This window comes from Lithobates pipiens, unplaced genomic scaffold (assembly GCF_037356315.1).
Source record: "Lithobates pipiens isolate NorthernLeopardFrog02 unplaced genomic scaffold, aLitPip1_a1.2 Scaffold_22, whole genome shotgun sequence".
Taxonomy (NCBI): Eukaryota; Metazoa; Chordata; class Amphibia; order Anura; family Ranidae; genus Lithobates; species Lithobates pipiens.
The window spans coordinates 53,754,952-53,769,692 of record NW_027507784.1 but is presented as its reverse complement, the minus strand read 5'-3'; the positions used below and the strand labels follow the sequence as shown (position 1 = coordinate 53,769,692).

At 46.8% G+C, this 14,741-nt stretch overlaps 1 protein-coding gene across 2 annotated transcripts in view; it reads left to right on the top strand.

The window, feature by feature from the left end:
- Positions 1-14,741, top strand: part of TANK (TRAF family member associated NFKB activator) — a 149,087-nt gene that overhangs the window by 25,841 nt on the left and 108,505 nt on the right. The window contains exon 1 of one of the 2 annotated variants that reach the window (XM_077447591.1): positions 5,959-6,105. The exons of the other annotated variant lie outside the window; for it this stretch is intronic. The gene's annotated coding sequence lies outside the window, so the exon portion shown is untranslated. Of the gene's footprint in view, positions 1-5,958; positions 6,106-14,741 lie in introns of those variants that run through there. 2 annotated transcript variants of the gene reach the window in all.

Genomic DNA, 14,741 nt, shown 5'->3' with positions numbered 1-14,741 from the left:
GGTGGCAGGCTGCAGGTGGCATCTGGCAGCAGGCAATGGTGGCAAGCGACACACTGCATCTGGTGGGAAGTGACAAGCTCAGGTTCCCACTGATAATGCATCATGGTGAGTTGAACTATTTCACTATATATTACAATGTAGTAATAGAAATAATGGAATTTGATCATCCCGATGCCATATCAAGCATAGCGTCAGGATGATTTTAAGTGCTAAGTGCCATTTGCCTGAAAAATCACCCCCCGCCACCTATTTCCCCATCAACCCGAGACTACATCCCCCCTCTTTTTTTTTTTTTTGGGAAGGGGGGGATCTCCCTGAATGGCAGTTTGGAAATGTGGTCTCCTATGTTGCTGCTGTTGAGAGACCGCATAGCAGGTGGTATTGGGGGTGTTCCTGCTGCTCAAAGGCTGCACGGCCGATATTACTGGTGAAAGTATATTTAATTTGTTTTAGCAAAACATTTTTGCATTTTCATTTTGTTTCCGTAAAAAAGGCCCACCAAAATCCTCAGCACCAGGCCCATGATGCTGTTAATCTGGCCCTGGGGTGAGCGGAAGCCAGTGGAGGGATTGGCAGAGAAGGGTAGCAGACACTGAATGATTGGTGAATGAATGAATGAATGAAATACTTATATAGCGCACAATGCGAACTGAATCGCCTCTAGGCGCTGTGGCGAGCTTTGATCATCTGCTAAAAGAGGAAGGTCTTGAGTTTTTTCCTAAAAGCCAGGTGATTTTCTTCCAGGCGGATGTTGATTGGTAGAGCATTCCATAGCCGAGGCCCTTGGACAGCGAATCTCCGATCACCCTTGGATTTATACCGGGCTTTGGGCACGAGGAGGAGGTTTTTGTTGGCTGATCGAAGACTGCGGTTTGGTGTGTAATGATTGGTAAGGTGGATGAGTCTGGCAGCAGCATTCATGATGGACTGAAGAGGGGATAGACTATGTAGAGGTAATCCAGTGAGGAGGGAGTTGTAGTAGTCGAGGCGAGAGATGACCAGGGAGTGGACTAGGACCTTTGTGGTTTTATTGGTTAGGAAGGGACTTATTTTAGAGATATTTAGAGAAAGCTTTGGAAAGTGATTGAATGTGGGTCCGAAAGTCCTGTTCAGAGTCCAGGATAACACCTAATAACATCTTCCATTGGGGCAACTAGTTCTGGTGACCTGGGGGTTTGGAGATTGTTTCCCTTAATTTGCAGGGATTTCCTCTCACTTCCTGTGGGGGAATACGGTCAGTTTTTTTCATTCAACCTGTTGGTTGAATGAAACATAAAACAGATTCATCTTCAGGCTGCTTCAAGCTGAACTCTGGGCAACTTTTTTATTTTCCTATGTAGCAGAGTTGCGCCTGCACTGCATGGGTCAACTGCTAGATTTTGTCTAGGGGATTGAGGAGGGGAGATATACTTCCCTAAACCTCAGATCCTTCCGAAATAAGACCGGACCCTGCTGCTCCTGTCTTCTGGCACTCTGACGGTTTTGTGGGGTGGACTGTTCCATAGACCTGCTCTGGATATAAAGACGTCAGGCAGTCGGGCACAGTTTGCGGCTCAATTTTGTGTGTGTGTATGTGTGTGTGTGGGGGGGGGGGGGGGCATTTGCCGTTGGGGCAGAAGATCAAGTAAATATAAAGCTTTGTGGCCACACTTTGACAATATGAGCAGTTAACCCATGCAGTGCAGGCACAGCCTCACTAACAAAACAAAACAAAATTGCCCAGAGTTAAGCTTTAACAGTTATACTCCGGCAGCTTGGTTCACCTAGGAGAACCACCGTAACTGTACATTGGTCCTTTAAGATGCTGTAGGAGGTGCGTATGCGCCTGGAGCCAATGAGAGTGCCCGGCGGGCACTGGGATCTGTGTATGTAAACACACAAATTCCGGTTCTCTCAGGGGAGAGGAGACAGATCGTGTGTTCATACTAAGTATGAACACCGATCTGTCTCCTCCCCTAGTCAGTCCCATCCCCCCTACAGTTAGAATACAGCTAGGGAACACAGTTAAGCGCTTGATCGTCCCGTAGTGTTAACCCCTTCCCTGCCAGTGACATTTATACAGTAATGAGTGCATTTTTATAGCTGTATAATTGTCAATGGTCTCAAAAATGTGTCAAAAGTTTTCAATTTGTCCGCCGCAATATCGCAGTCCCAATAAAAATCACAGCTCACTGCCATTACTAGTAAAAAAATATATAAAAATGCCATAAATCTATCCTCTATTTTGTAGACGCTATAACTTTTGCGCAAAGCAATCAATATACGCTTATTTTTTTTTACCAAAAATATGTACAAGAATACATATCGGTCTAAATTGAGGAAAACTTTTTTTTTTTTAATTTGGGATATTTATTATAGCAAAGAGTAAAAGATATTGTGTTTTTGTTTTTTCAGAATTGTTGCTCTTCTTTTGTTTATAGCGCGAAAAATCAAAACCGCATCAGTGATCAAATTACAAAAGAATCTCTATTTGTAAGAAAAAAGGATGTCTATTTTGTTTTTGGTACAGCGTCGCACGACAGCGCAATTGTCAGTTAAAATGACGAAGTGCCGTATCGCAAAAAATGGCCTGGTCATTGAGCAGCCAAATCTTCCGGGGCTGAAGTGGTTAAAGTATCTCATCTATCTAATCTGGTGCAGGAAGTATATTAGGGTCACCATACGAGCAGGGCCCTCCGATTCCTCCTGTATTGTATTGTAACTGTACTGTCTGCCCTCATGTTGTTGGATCTTGCTTTGTGCACTGGTGCAAATCATTTGGTAGAGGGGAATATGGTGTGGGGATGTTTTTCAGGGCTTGGCCTCTTGGTTGCAATGAAGGGAACTCTTAAGGCGTCAGCATACCAAGACAATTTGGACAATTTTATGCTCCCAATTTTGTGGGAACAGTTTGGGGATGGCCCCTTCTTGTTCCAAGATGACTGTGCACAGTGGCAGCGGGTGGGTTCTTCTTTGGGGGGGGGGGGCAAACAAACGCCCCCTGGAGTGGCACAGCACCCCCCTCTCCCCTGTACGAGGATGGTCCAGCCCGGCACTTACCCGCTCGTGTGGCGGGGCTGTTGTGCCCTCTACTGGAGTGCGGGCAGCGGCTGTGGTGGCTCTGGTGTACGCTCCTCCAGCTTCATCTGCCGCGTGTCTTCCGCCAAAGCGCTGGGCATCCAAAAGAATCGCCAGACGCTTTGGCCAATTGGGAAACAGGTCTCACAGACCTGCCTCTTGCTTGGCGGGGAGGAACTTTAGTGTGATAATAGCGGAAATTCATTCTCTATGGTCACACAACTGGGTGGGCTTGGAGTGCAATGCTCTGTGCTCTGAGCTCACACTTTTTTTTGAAGCCTATTAGAGTCTCTAACCATGGTCCAGCACCATTGATATGTAAATCAAGGGGCCAGATGCACGGATAGGGGAGGTGGCGCCCGTGCGCCCTCTGTGGACGGGCTGCCACTGACTGAGCACCAGTGCACAAAGCAGTGTCCATAAAGACATGGATGAGCGAGTTTGGAGTGGAGGAACTTGACTGGTCTGCACAGAGTCCTGACCTCAACCTGATAGAGCACCTTTGGGATGAATTGGAGCACAGACTGCGAGCCAGGCCTTCTCATCCACGTCAGTGCCTGACCCCACAAATAAAATACAAATAAGAATGGTCAAACATTCCCATAGACACACTCCTAAACCTTGTGGACAGCCTTCCCAGAAGAGTTGAAGCTGTTATAGCCGCAAAGGGTGGCCAACTCAATATTGAACCCTACGGACTAAGACTGGGATGCCATCTAATTCCTCCTGTATTGTATTGTAATTGTACTGTCAACCCTCATGTTGCTATATAAATCCTGTATAATAATAATTAAAGTTTGTGTGTGTAGAGGCGGGCGTCCCAATACTTATGACAATATATTAGACCCCTTTCACACTGAGGCGGTTTTCAGGCGTTTTAGCGCTAGAAATAGCGCCTGAAAACCGCCTCCCATTCATTTCAGTGTGACTTTTCACGCAGCGGGATGTTAAGAAAAGTCCTGCAAAAAGCTGCATCTTTGGTGCGGGTTAGGAGCGCCGTACATAGCGCTCCCAAAACGCCCTGCCCATTGAAATGAATGGGCAGCGCTTCGGAAGTGCTGCAAAGCGGGTGCTTTTAACTCCTTCTGTGGGTTTAAAAGTGCCCCGCTAGCGACTGAAAAGCGCCACTTAAACAGTGCTAAAACGAGTGCCAGTTTAGCGCCAATGCGGCCCCAGTGTGAAAGGGGTCTTACAGAGGCCATTGGTGTTTACGAGCAGCCAGCCGTTAGCTTGTACTGGCGTCTGAACGCGACAAAAGAAACAGCGGGACATTTTATGTCTCATGACTCAGGAAGGTGTCACTCAGGAAGGTGTCACTCAGGAAGGTGTCACTCAGGAAGGTGTCGATGTCCATGGGTCGAATTTTCAAAAGAATTTTCTTTCGAAAATCTTATCTAAGAATTTCCATTCGTATTTCGCAACATTAGTGGGCTGCATCAACAGGCGATTTTCTTGCGGTCATCGAATTTGAGTAAGCGGACATGTTGGAAATTTTTGGAAAAACAAACCATTTTCTAATCAATAATGGGAGAATCATGCAAGAAATGTAATTAAAAAAGAAATGCGCATGTGCAAGAAAAGAAAATTCCCGGGAAAAACAAAAGAAGATTCCCAGTCACGAAAATTCTTTTCTGTAGCAACACGAGGTGAAATTGAAGGCTTGGTTGGTTGAATTTTCTAAATCAATGGCGGCACCATCGCATCACAAAACGCATGAACTTTCTGATTTTCAAAAGAAAATTCTTTCTAAATTCGACCATGTATAGTCAGCCTAATGCTGGTCATACACTATGCGAAAAATCGTCCATAATTCGTTCATTTAGACAGTTCGTTCGTTTTTTCGGCCAGTTAATGGCCACAAAATCGATAATCGTGAGGTGAAAAAAACGAAAGACAGGTTTAAAAACTTTCTGCCAAACGAACGATAAATTGAAAGGTTAATGTGTTTCCTGTCCGAACTGTCTGCACTAGGTATATGGAAAAAAACTAACAAAAAATGCATTCATTTATGTCCACGGAAGGATTTATCGGTCATTACATGATGGCACTATCGTTTGCGCTCATGGCCGAATGTTCATTTTTCGAAAATGGGATTAGCCGATTTTTCGTATAGTGTATGTCCAGCATAATGCCGCGTACGCACGGTCAGATTTCTCATCAGAAAAAGATATGATGGCTTTTCTGATGGGATTCCGCTCAAGTTTGCCTTGCATACACACGGTCACGCAAACGTTCTCTGAAATTACGACCGCCAAGAACGCGGTGACATACAACACTACGACGAGCTGAGAATATGAAGTTCAATGCTTTCCAAGCATGCGTAGGAATTTTGCATGTCGGAATTGCCACAGACGATCGCATAGGAACTTTTCCCGACCGAAAAATTGAGATCATGCTCTCAATCTTTTGCTGGCTGGAATTCGGCCAGCAAAAGTCCGATGGCGCGTACACACGGTCGCATTTCCCAACGAAAAACTCTCATCGGACTTTTGCGGCCCAAAATTCGGATTGTGTGTATGCGACTTAAATGAAGGTAACAATCCTGACTAGCTCCCGCAGACACATCTGCAATGTAGGAGAAAGGTGCTCTTAGGTTTCCATACAGTGAGGAGACATTTTTATCCAAACGGGATACAGGATCTGGAGCAGCTGTGCACAGCAACCAATCAGCTTCCAGCTTTCATTTTCAAAGTTTACAGATAGAAGCTGATTGGTTAGTATGCTCAGCCTGCTCCACATGCGGTGGGTCTCCCCTCAGTGTCAGTCCTCTCCTCTGCCTCCTCAGTCACTTCCTATGAGGGATGGAAGTTACAAAACTCCATCCTCACCTCAGCTGTGTGCTGTGTGCAAAGGAGGCGTGTACGGCGCTGACGTCACGGGGAGGTGCCTCACCTTATTCAGTTTCCTTTTCTCCGGAGAAGTTTGTAGTGTTACCTCAGCTCATCTGCATAAGGGGCGTGTCTAGAGGGCGGGGAGCCCTGTGTGTGTGTTCTTCCTATAGACTCCCAGCCTGCACATCGCTTCCGTGTTGGTGCCCGGAGATGACCGGTGAGTCCCGGGGGGGAGATCTGACCTTTCGGGGGGGGGGAAGGGATTGTATCCACTCATTGTTACGTTGTATCCTTCTGATCATACAGACACAAAGTAAGCAGCAAAGTATTCTACAGGCATGAGATGATGACCTTTTCCTTGTGTTTAGTTAGATTGCACCATTCAAGGTGGCCATACACCATGCAATCTGATTGTACAACTTCTCCTTTTAACCACGTCACCTTCAGAAAATGTACCCCCTCTTCATGACCAGGCCATTATTTTGCGATACGGCACTGCATTACTTTTATTGACAATTGCACGGTTGTGCGATGCTGTACCCAAATACAATTGATATCCTTTTATTCCCCACGCATAGAGCTTCTTCTTTTTTTTTTTTTTTTTTGGGGTGATATTTGATCTCCTCTGCGGTTTTTATTTTTTGCGCTATAAATAAACAAAAAAAGACCGTAAATGTAAAAAAAAAAAAAAAATTAAAAAAAATTTGTTCCGCTATAAAACATATCCAAAAAAAAATGTAAAAACAAAACAAATTTCTTCATCAATTTAGGCCAATATGTGTTCTGCTACATGTTTTTGGTAAAAAAAAACAAAAAAAAAATAAGGGTATTATGGTTTGTTTGTGAAAAAGTTATCCCGTCTACAAACTATGGGATAGATTTATGGATTTCTTTTTTTTTTTTTTTTGTTTTCTACTAGTAATGGCGGGGATCTGCAACCTATATCGGGATTGCGTTGGACAAATCGGACACCAAGTGATACTTTGGGGACCAGTAATACTAATCTCTACATTCCCACAGTAAATTTTGCATATTGTTTTTTTTTTTTTTTTTTAGTACTGATCACTTTATTAGTGTTACTGGTCCCCAAAGTGTCACTTAGTGTCCGATTTTGTCCAACGCAATCCCGCTATAAATTGCAGGATCGCTGCAACTCCCTTGGGCAGGATCACGTACCTGTACAGGATCCCGCACTTCTGAGTCAGGGTCATGCACGTACACCGCTGGTGAACTGCTCCCGCTGTGATTGGCTCCTGCTGTGTCCAATCGGCAAGTCCAGCGTACCCCGCCTGATCGTTCGGGACGCAGGTAGAACAGTGGTCTGCCTATGTAAACAAGGCAGATCGCCGTTCTGTGAGAAGGGAAGGCTGTGATCCTACAAAGCAGGAACACGGATCCCTTAACCCTTTAATCGCCCCTGATGATAACCCCTTCCCAGCCAGTGTCATTAGTACAGTGACAGTGCATTTTTTTTTTTTTTTTTTTTAAGCACTGATCACTTGATTAGTGTTACTGGTCCCCAAACCGATTTTGTCCGCCACAATCCTGTTATAAGTTACAGATCGCGGCAACTCTCCTGGGTAGGATCGTGTACCTGCATGTGATCTGATCCCGCACTTCCGCGTCTGGGTTGCCTTGCTGCTGTATATGTACAGTATACTATACAGTCAGCAAGCGGTTAAGCTCTTCACACAAGTTACAATCAGATTGTACAATCTCCTTTTAGATCAGCCAAAAAAACGGGTCATAGATCAGATACACATTAATTGAATAGAGTAGGCTAATCTTCTTCTCTTTAACCACCTCCTGCCTGCGCTATGGCCAAAGGGTGGCTACAGTGTGGGCTCGCTATGAATGTCCTCTCGTGATCATGCCCCCCCCTGTGGCACGCATCGGCACAGATCTGTGTAAAGAGCCAATCACAGCGGCTCTTTATCATGTGACCAGCTGTGTCCAATCGCAGTGCGAACAGCACGAGGAGAGCCGATTACAAGCAAATACACACAGAGGACATCTACACTGAGAATCAGGGCACTGATCATTGGTGTCATGATTATCAGTTTTGTGCCCATCTATCAGAGCTGCCAATCTCTGCCCATCAATGCTGGCTGTCAGTGTCTATCAATACCGCCTCATCAGTGAAGGAAAAAAAAAACTTTTTTTTTTTTTTTTTTATGTTTTCGGTCTTTTTTTTTGTTGGCTTAGCAAAAAATTAAAAAAATCCCAGTGGTGATTAAATACCACCAAAATAAAGCTCTGTTTCCAAAAATGATAAAAATGTTTGGGTACAGTGTAGCATGACCGCACAATTGTCATTCAAAGTGTGAGAGCGCTGAAAGCTGAAAACGTGGCCTGGGCAGGATGGGGGTGAAAGTACCCGGTAGGCAAGTGGTTTAAAAAAAAAAAAAAAAATGCTTTAGGGAATATAATTATATTGACCAGCAGGCAGAAAGTGTAAAATGTCAGTGTATGTAAAGCCAAAATGAGGAACAATAGATTAAAGCCCGACTCCGGGCAACAAAAAAAAACTCCTTACAGCAGGACTGTGACACTTTTTTTTTTTTTTTTTTTTAACACCGCTTTAATGCCACGTACACACGATCGGAAATTCGGCCAGCAAAAGACAGATGAGAGCTTTTCATCGGCAAATGCGACTGCGCGTATGCTCCATCGGACTTTTGCTGGCGGAATTTTGGCCAGCAAAGATTGAGAACATGTTCTCAATTTTTCCGACGGAGAAAGTTTCCAAATGCGATCGTCTGTGGCAATCCCGACGCGCAAAATTTCGACGCATGCTCGGAAGCATCAAACTTCATTTTTGTGGCTCGTCGTAGTGTTGTACGTCACCGCGTTCTTGACGGTCAGAATTTGGTATGACCGTGTGTAGGCAACACAAGCTTGAGTGTAATTCCGTCAGAAAAATCATCTAAGGCTTTTCTGACGAGAATGCCGATCGTGTGTATGCGGCATGAGAGTTCCGCTTTTTTTTCCTGCTTCTAAAAGCCCCTCCATGTTAGCTTATGGGGGGTTATTTACGAAAGGCAAATAAATTTTGCACTACAAGTGCAAACTGCACTTGAAATTGCACTGAAAGTGCAGTTGTCTATAGATCCGAGGGGGACATGCAAGGAAAAAAAAACAGCATTTTAGCTTGCACATAATTGGATGATAAAATCAGCAGAGCTTCCCCTCATTTCAGATCTACCCCTTAGATTACAGCAACTGCACTTCCAAGTGCACTTTTGTGCAATTTCAAGTGCACTTTGCACTTGTAGTGCAAAGTGGATTTCCTGACAGACTCCATGGCAGCCTACGTGTGGGTTTAGTCCCGCCTCCATTACCCTATAGGACGACACTCCCATAAATCTTTGCATATCCTGCCACAGGCCGTGTTCTTTTTTTTGTCCTCCTCCATAGGACTTAACATGTGTCTTTTTACCCTGAAGACTTACTTTTTTCTACGTTACGGACCGGCCGTGCGACTTGGATGTCGCAGATTTCCGATAAGCTGTAGCTACTAGCGGAGTATGGAAAAGGGGCATGTGGAAGAGGCGCTGAAGAGGTGTATGCCTAGTCACTGACAGGTGAAACCGCGTTTGAGTCATGAACCTTGCTACTAGCAGGTGACTGTTCGCCCCCAACGTCCCCCCCTCCTCCTCCTCTTGAAGTCCGGCGTGTGTGGGGACCTACCTCGGCTGGTGTCCGTCTTCTGGAGTGGTGAGCCGTTTTCTTTCCATGGCAGCCTGTATTTGTTTGTTGTTGCTTTCCTTTGCAGGTTTGCAGTGTCCCTTCGTTTCCCCCATACAGCGCCGTGCGGTGTATCTGGCTGTTTGGGCGGCTGGTTTCCGTGCGTTCCAGCCGCCCAGTTACTTCCTTGTTTCGCCGCTCGGTCGTTCTGCGCATGCGCGAGACCGGAGCGAAGACGAGGCTTGGTTCGCGCATGCGCGATGCGGGCTTCGCGCATGCGCACTAGCGTTTTAGTGACGAAAATCGTGACGTCACTTTGGCGGCGAATTTAAAAACAGAAAACAGCTGGTAGTATGCCTGGGATGTTTTGTAAGCCTGCAACATCATTCCTGAGCTCTGTTTCTTCAGTGTTAAGGTATGTGTCTTTATGGGATCAGTTTTTCCTCTGCCTCCTTAGCTGTTTTTTCTGTGTTTAAATTAGGCTGTTTCTTTCTCCAGCCCTATGGATCCTGGGGATGCCTCACCGCCTGCTAGTGGCCAGCCCTCTCGGAGAAGGTACTTCTTTTGGGGTTACCTACCGGGGGGGGGGGGGGGGGGGGGGGGAAGCAGTGGAACATTAGGGAATGTTCCGCTAACGCTGCTGGTTTGTTCTACAGCCCTTCTAGGTCTACTCAACGACGAAGTTCTCACCGAGGAAGTGACTCTTCTAAGTCCCACCGCCGGCATTCCTCTTCCAGGTCCAGACGACATGATTCTCCTGCGAGAACCAGTCTCCGTAGCCGGGAATCTTCCCGCCCTTCATCAGCTCACCCAAGTCACGTAGCTGAAGGTGTATGCTGGGGGTGCAAGACGCAGGTTCCTGCTGACAAGTCCCTTTGTGATGCCTGTTATATCAAAGCGACGGGTGAAAGGAGTGACTCTGACCAACAGCTAAGGTCTATGGTGGAAAGATTGGTTAAGGACAGTCTTAAGAAGTTTGAAGCCCCCCAGTTGTCTCCCATAGAGTCTCCAAGGTCTCCAGGGAGGGATGCTCAGGCCCAGGACACTTGGGATTCCTCGCTGCCTAGCCATCCATCTGCTGTCCTTTCAGAGAGTGAATCTGAAGAGGAAGAGTCTGGTTCAGGTTTTGACTTTGCCCTGCTCCCTCCCTTGGTCAAAGCCATTAAGGAAACACTGAGCTGGGAAGAGCCGGTAGTGGCCCCGGCAAAACAAAGAAAATTTTTCAAACAATTGAAGAAAGAGCGTATTAGCTTCCCCTTCCTCTCAGAACTGGGAGAAGTGATTTCAGATGAGTGGAGCAAGGTAGAGAAAAAGAATTCTCTTCTATCTAAAATTCAGAGACTTTATCCCTTCAAGGAAGAAGAAGTTAAGAATTTGGAGTCTCCTCCTCTAGTAGACGCAGCAGTAATGCGATTGGGCAGACATGTTACCCTTCCCCTGGAAGACACAGTCTCTTTTAAGGACGCTTTGGATAGAAGAATTGATTCTGACCTAAAGCGGATCTACCTTACGGCCGGGATGGCCTGCAAGCCGGCCTTGGCTGTAGCGGCTCTGTCTAGAGCAATGGAAGTTTGGTCCAATAATGTTGACGATTCACTCAGAAATGTTTCTGAAGATCTGGCCAGGAGTTCTCCCATTCAGGAATTGAGACTAGCTTCAGCTTTCCTGGGAGAGGCCTCGATCGACATTATCCGTCTGGTGGCTCGAGTTATGCTCTCCTCTGTAACTGCCAAGCGTGCCCTTTGGCTCCGTCCTTGGTTAGCCGATCCCGCTTCTAAGCAGGTTTGGTGCCGTATTCCTTTTGATGGTTCTTCCCTTTTTGGCAATAAGCTGGATAGTGCCATAACTCGAGCCACTGGAGGTAAGTCGGGGTTCCTTCCTCAGGATAGACGCCTGCAGGGTCAAAGAAGATCGTTCCCTAGGAAGCAGGTTCAAGATCGTGCTAGGGAGGCGCGCACTTACAGGCCTGGACGAGAATTTTCTAGATCTTGGAGGTCCAGACAGACATCTCTCAAGAAGTCTGCGAAAGGCAGTTCAATGGGGGGAAAAGGAGCCGACTAAGTCCTTTTGAGATCAAGCCCGTCCAGGCGGTTCGGGTAGGAGCACGTTTGTTCCACTTTCGACACGTTTGGGCGGCCTTGATCCAGGATTTTTGGACCGTCAAGACGGTTTCTTCCGGACACACGTGGACATTCAGCAGTGTACCCAAACTCAAGTTTGTTCCCACATCCATTCCAAAGTCAGAAGAAAAAAGGCAAATTCTTCTAGCTTACATAAAATCTTTGTTGGATCAAGGCGCCGCTATTCCTGTTCCAGATGTCCAACGCGGCAGGGGAATGTATTCACCTCTTTTCCTGGTCCAGAAGAAGAACGGTACTTGGAGACCCGTAATAGACCTAACGCGTCTAAATCGCTACATAAAAAAGGAGAAGTTCAAAATGGAAACGCTGTCCACGATCCAACAATCAGTGCAGCCAGGGGACTGGCTTGTCTCAATAGACCTCAAAGACGCCTATTTTCACGTCCCAGTGGCTGCAGAGTTCCAACAGTTTCTCCGTTTTTCCATTGGCCAGTTCCATTTACAGTTTACTTGCCTTCCTTTCGGTCTGTCAACCTCTCCTCGCACTTTCTCGAAAGTCCTTCTGGCAGTCGTAGCCTTGTTGAGAATCAGAAAGATCCGGATTCATCATTATCTAGACGATCTGCTTCTTCTCGCTCAGGACAAGGATTGTCTCTTGAGCCACAGGGATCAAGTCATCGCAACCCTCAAAGAATTCGGTTGGCTCCTGAATTTAGAGAAGAGCCAGTTGGTTCCTACGCAGTCTCTCGTGTTCCTCGGTGCCCTGTTCAACACAGCAAGAGGTACCATCTCTCTGCCCGAGGAGAAAATTGCAGTAATACGAGACAGGATCCACCTAGCTCTCTCCTCTTCTCGTCTCAGTGCTCTTCATTGCCTAAAGATCATAGGCACCATGGTGTCTACTATACCCATGGTGAAGTGGGCACAATGGAGGATGCGCCCCTTTCAGGTGGGGTTTCTCCATCAATGGTCGGGAGAAAAGGCTCAGTCCATCGTAGTTACTCAGACCATGAGAGGTTCCCTCCTTTGGTGGCTTCGTCGGGAGAATCTACTGAATTGTCACTCTCTTCTGCCAATCAAATGGATCTCAGTAACATCAGATGCCAGCAACAAAGGCTGGGGGGCACATTGTCTTTCGGAAGTGGCCCAGGGCGTTTGGGACTTTCCCTCTCGGGGAATAGTGTCGAATGTGTTGGAACTACGAGCAGCCTTCCTAGCGCTGTTGGCGTTTCCACATCTGATAGTGGGTGCATCCGTAGTCCTCAGGCTGGACAATACGACTGCGGTCGCATACGTGAGGAAGCAAGGGGGCACCAGAAGTCGGTCTTTGCTGGAGGAAGTGGAGCCAATAATGCATTGGGCTCAGAGGAACCTGTCCAACCTAACAGCAGCCTATGTACCCGGAGTCCTCAATGTCCAGGCGGACTTTCTATCACGAGTCCACTTGGACAACAACGAATGGACCCTTCACGAAGAGGTGTTTCAGTGGGTTCTATCCCTGGGGATGTCTCCAGAAGTGGACCTTTTTGCCTCTCGTTTCAACAAGAAGCTAACAAAGTTCTATTCGAGGTTCAAGGATCCGCAGGCCTACGGGATAGATGCCCTAACAGAGCAGTGGCGATTCCACAAGGCATATGCCTTTCCCCCAACGCCAATCATCTTCCAATTCCTGAAGAGACTCAGATGGGAAGGAGTGGAAGTATTGGCAATAATTCCGTATTGGCCCAACAGGCCCTGGTTTCCTCTCCTATCCCTCCTCAGCTTTCGGGACCCGGTTCCTCTTCCGTCCAGACGGGACCTTCTCTCCCAAGGGTCGGTTCTCCATCCATGTCCGGCTCAGCTCCGGTTGCAGGTCTGGTTCTTGAGAGGGGAAGGCTGGAAGCTCTAGGGTGTCCTAAGGAAGCCATTCCTACTCTAAGTGCAAGGAGAAGAAGCACTAATAAGGTGTATGAATGAATCTGGGCCAAGTTTGTTTGTTTATTATGTGTCCTCCAGAACCAGTTCCTATGTTTCACCCACGGTTCAAGATGTATTGGGGTTCCTGCAATCTGGCTTGGACTTACCTTTATCAGTTAGCTCCCTTCGGGTTCAAGTTTCAGCTATTTCCGCTTTTACAGGGGTTCATAGGGCCAGCCACGCCCTCATTCAGCAGTTTTTCAAGGGTGCAGTAAGATTGAGACCCCAAAGGAAACCCAGATTCCCCAAATGGGATCTTCCTCTAGTCCTGGACTTCTTTTCTCTGCTCAGTACGGATCTCTCCATCCGAGAACTTACCTTGAAAACCGCGTTCCTGGTGGCGGTCACCTCAGCGAAACGAGTTTCGGAAATCCAAGCTCTGGGAGCCAAGGAGCCTTTTCTAACCTTTTTTCCGGATAGAGTGGTCCTAGTTCCAATGTTAGGGTCAAACCCTAAGGTCACTTCAGTCTTTCATAATAATCAAGAAATCTCTCTACCCTTATTCAGAAACTCGGATTCCTCAGATATTCATCCTCTTGATGTTGGAAGCTCTTTAAAGCTTTACTTGGAAGCTACAGCTCCGTTCCGGCAGTCGGACTTCCTGTTCGTTCTGTTCTGTGGTAAGAACAAGGGCACTAGAGCATCAGTCAGGGCAATCGCAGCATGGATAGTTCAAGCAATCCAGTGGGCATACAGAGATAAGGGCTTGGCTCCTCCTCAGGCGGTGACGGCACATTCGACCAGAAGTCTTTCGACCTCGTGGGCGGCTTCTCGCCATGTGGCCCCTGACGTGATATGCAGGGCAGCCTCGTGGTCTTCCATTCACACCTTTATGTCTCATTATTGTGTTGAGCCAGCGGCCTTATCCTCAGTTGATTTTGGTGTTAAAGTTTTTTGTCAGTTGACGGTGTCAAATAAATCTTTGTTAAGCAGCATTTTTGCCCACCCGGGTGTGTCTTGGCGAGTTATTTCCCACACGTAGGCTGCCATGGAGTCTGTCAGGAAAACGGAAAATTTATGTCAAATACTTACCGTAATTTTCCTTTCCTGATGGACTCCATGGCAGCAGGAGTTCCCTCCCAAATGGCTGGAGTAGGATAGTTACCAAACACGGCCTGTGGCAGGGAGCA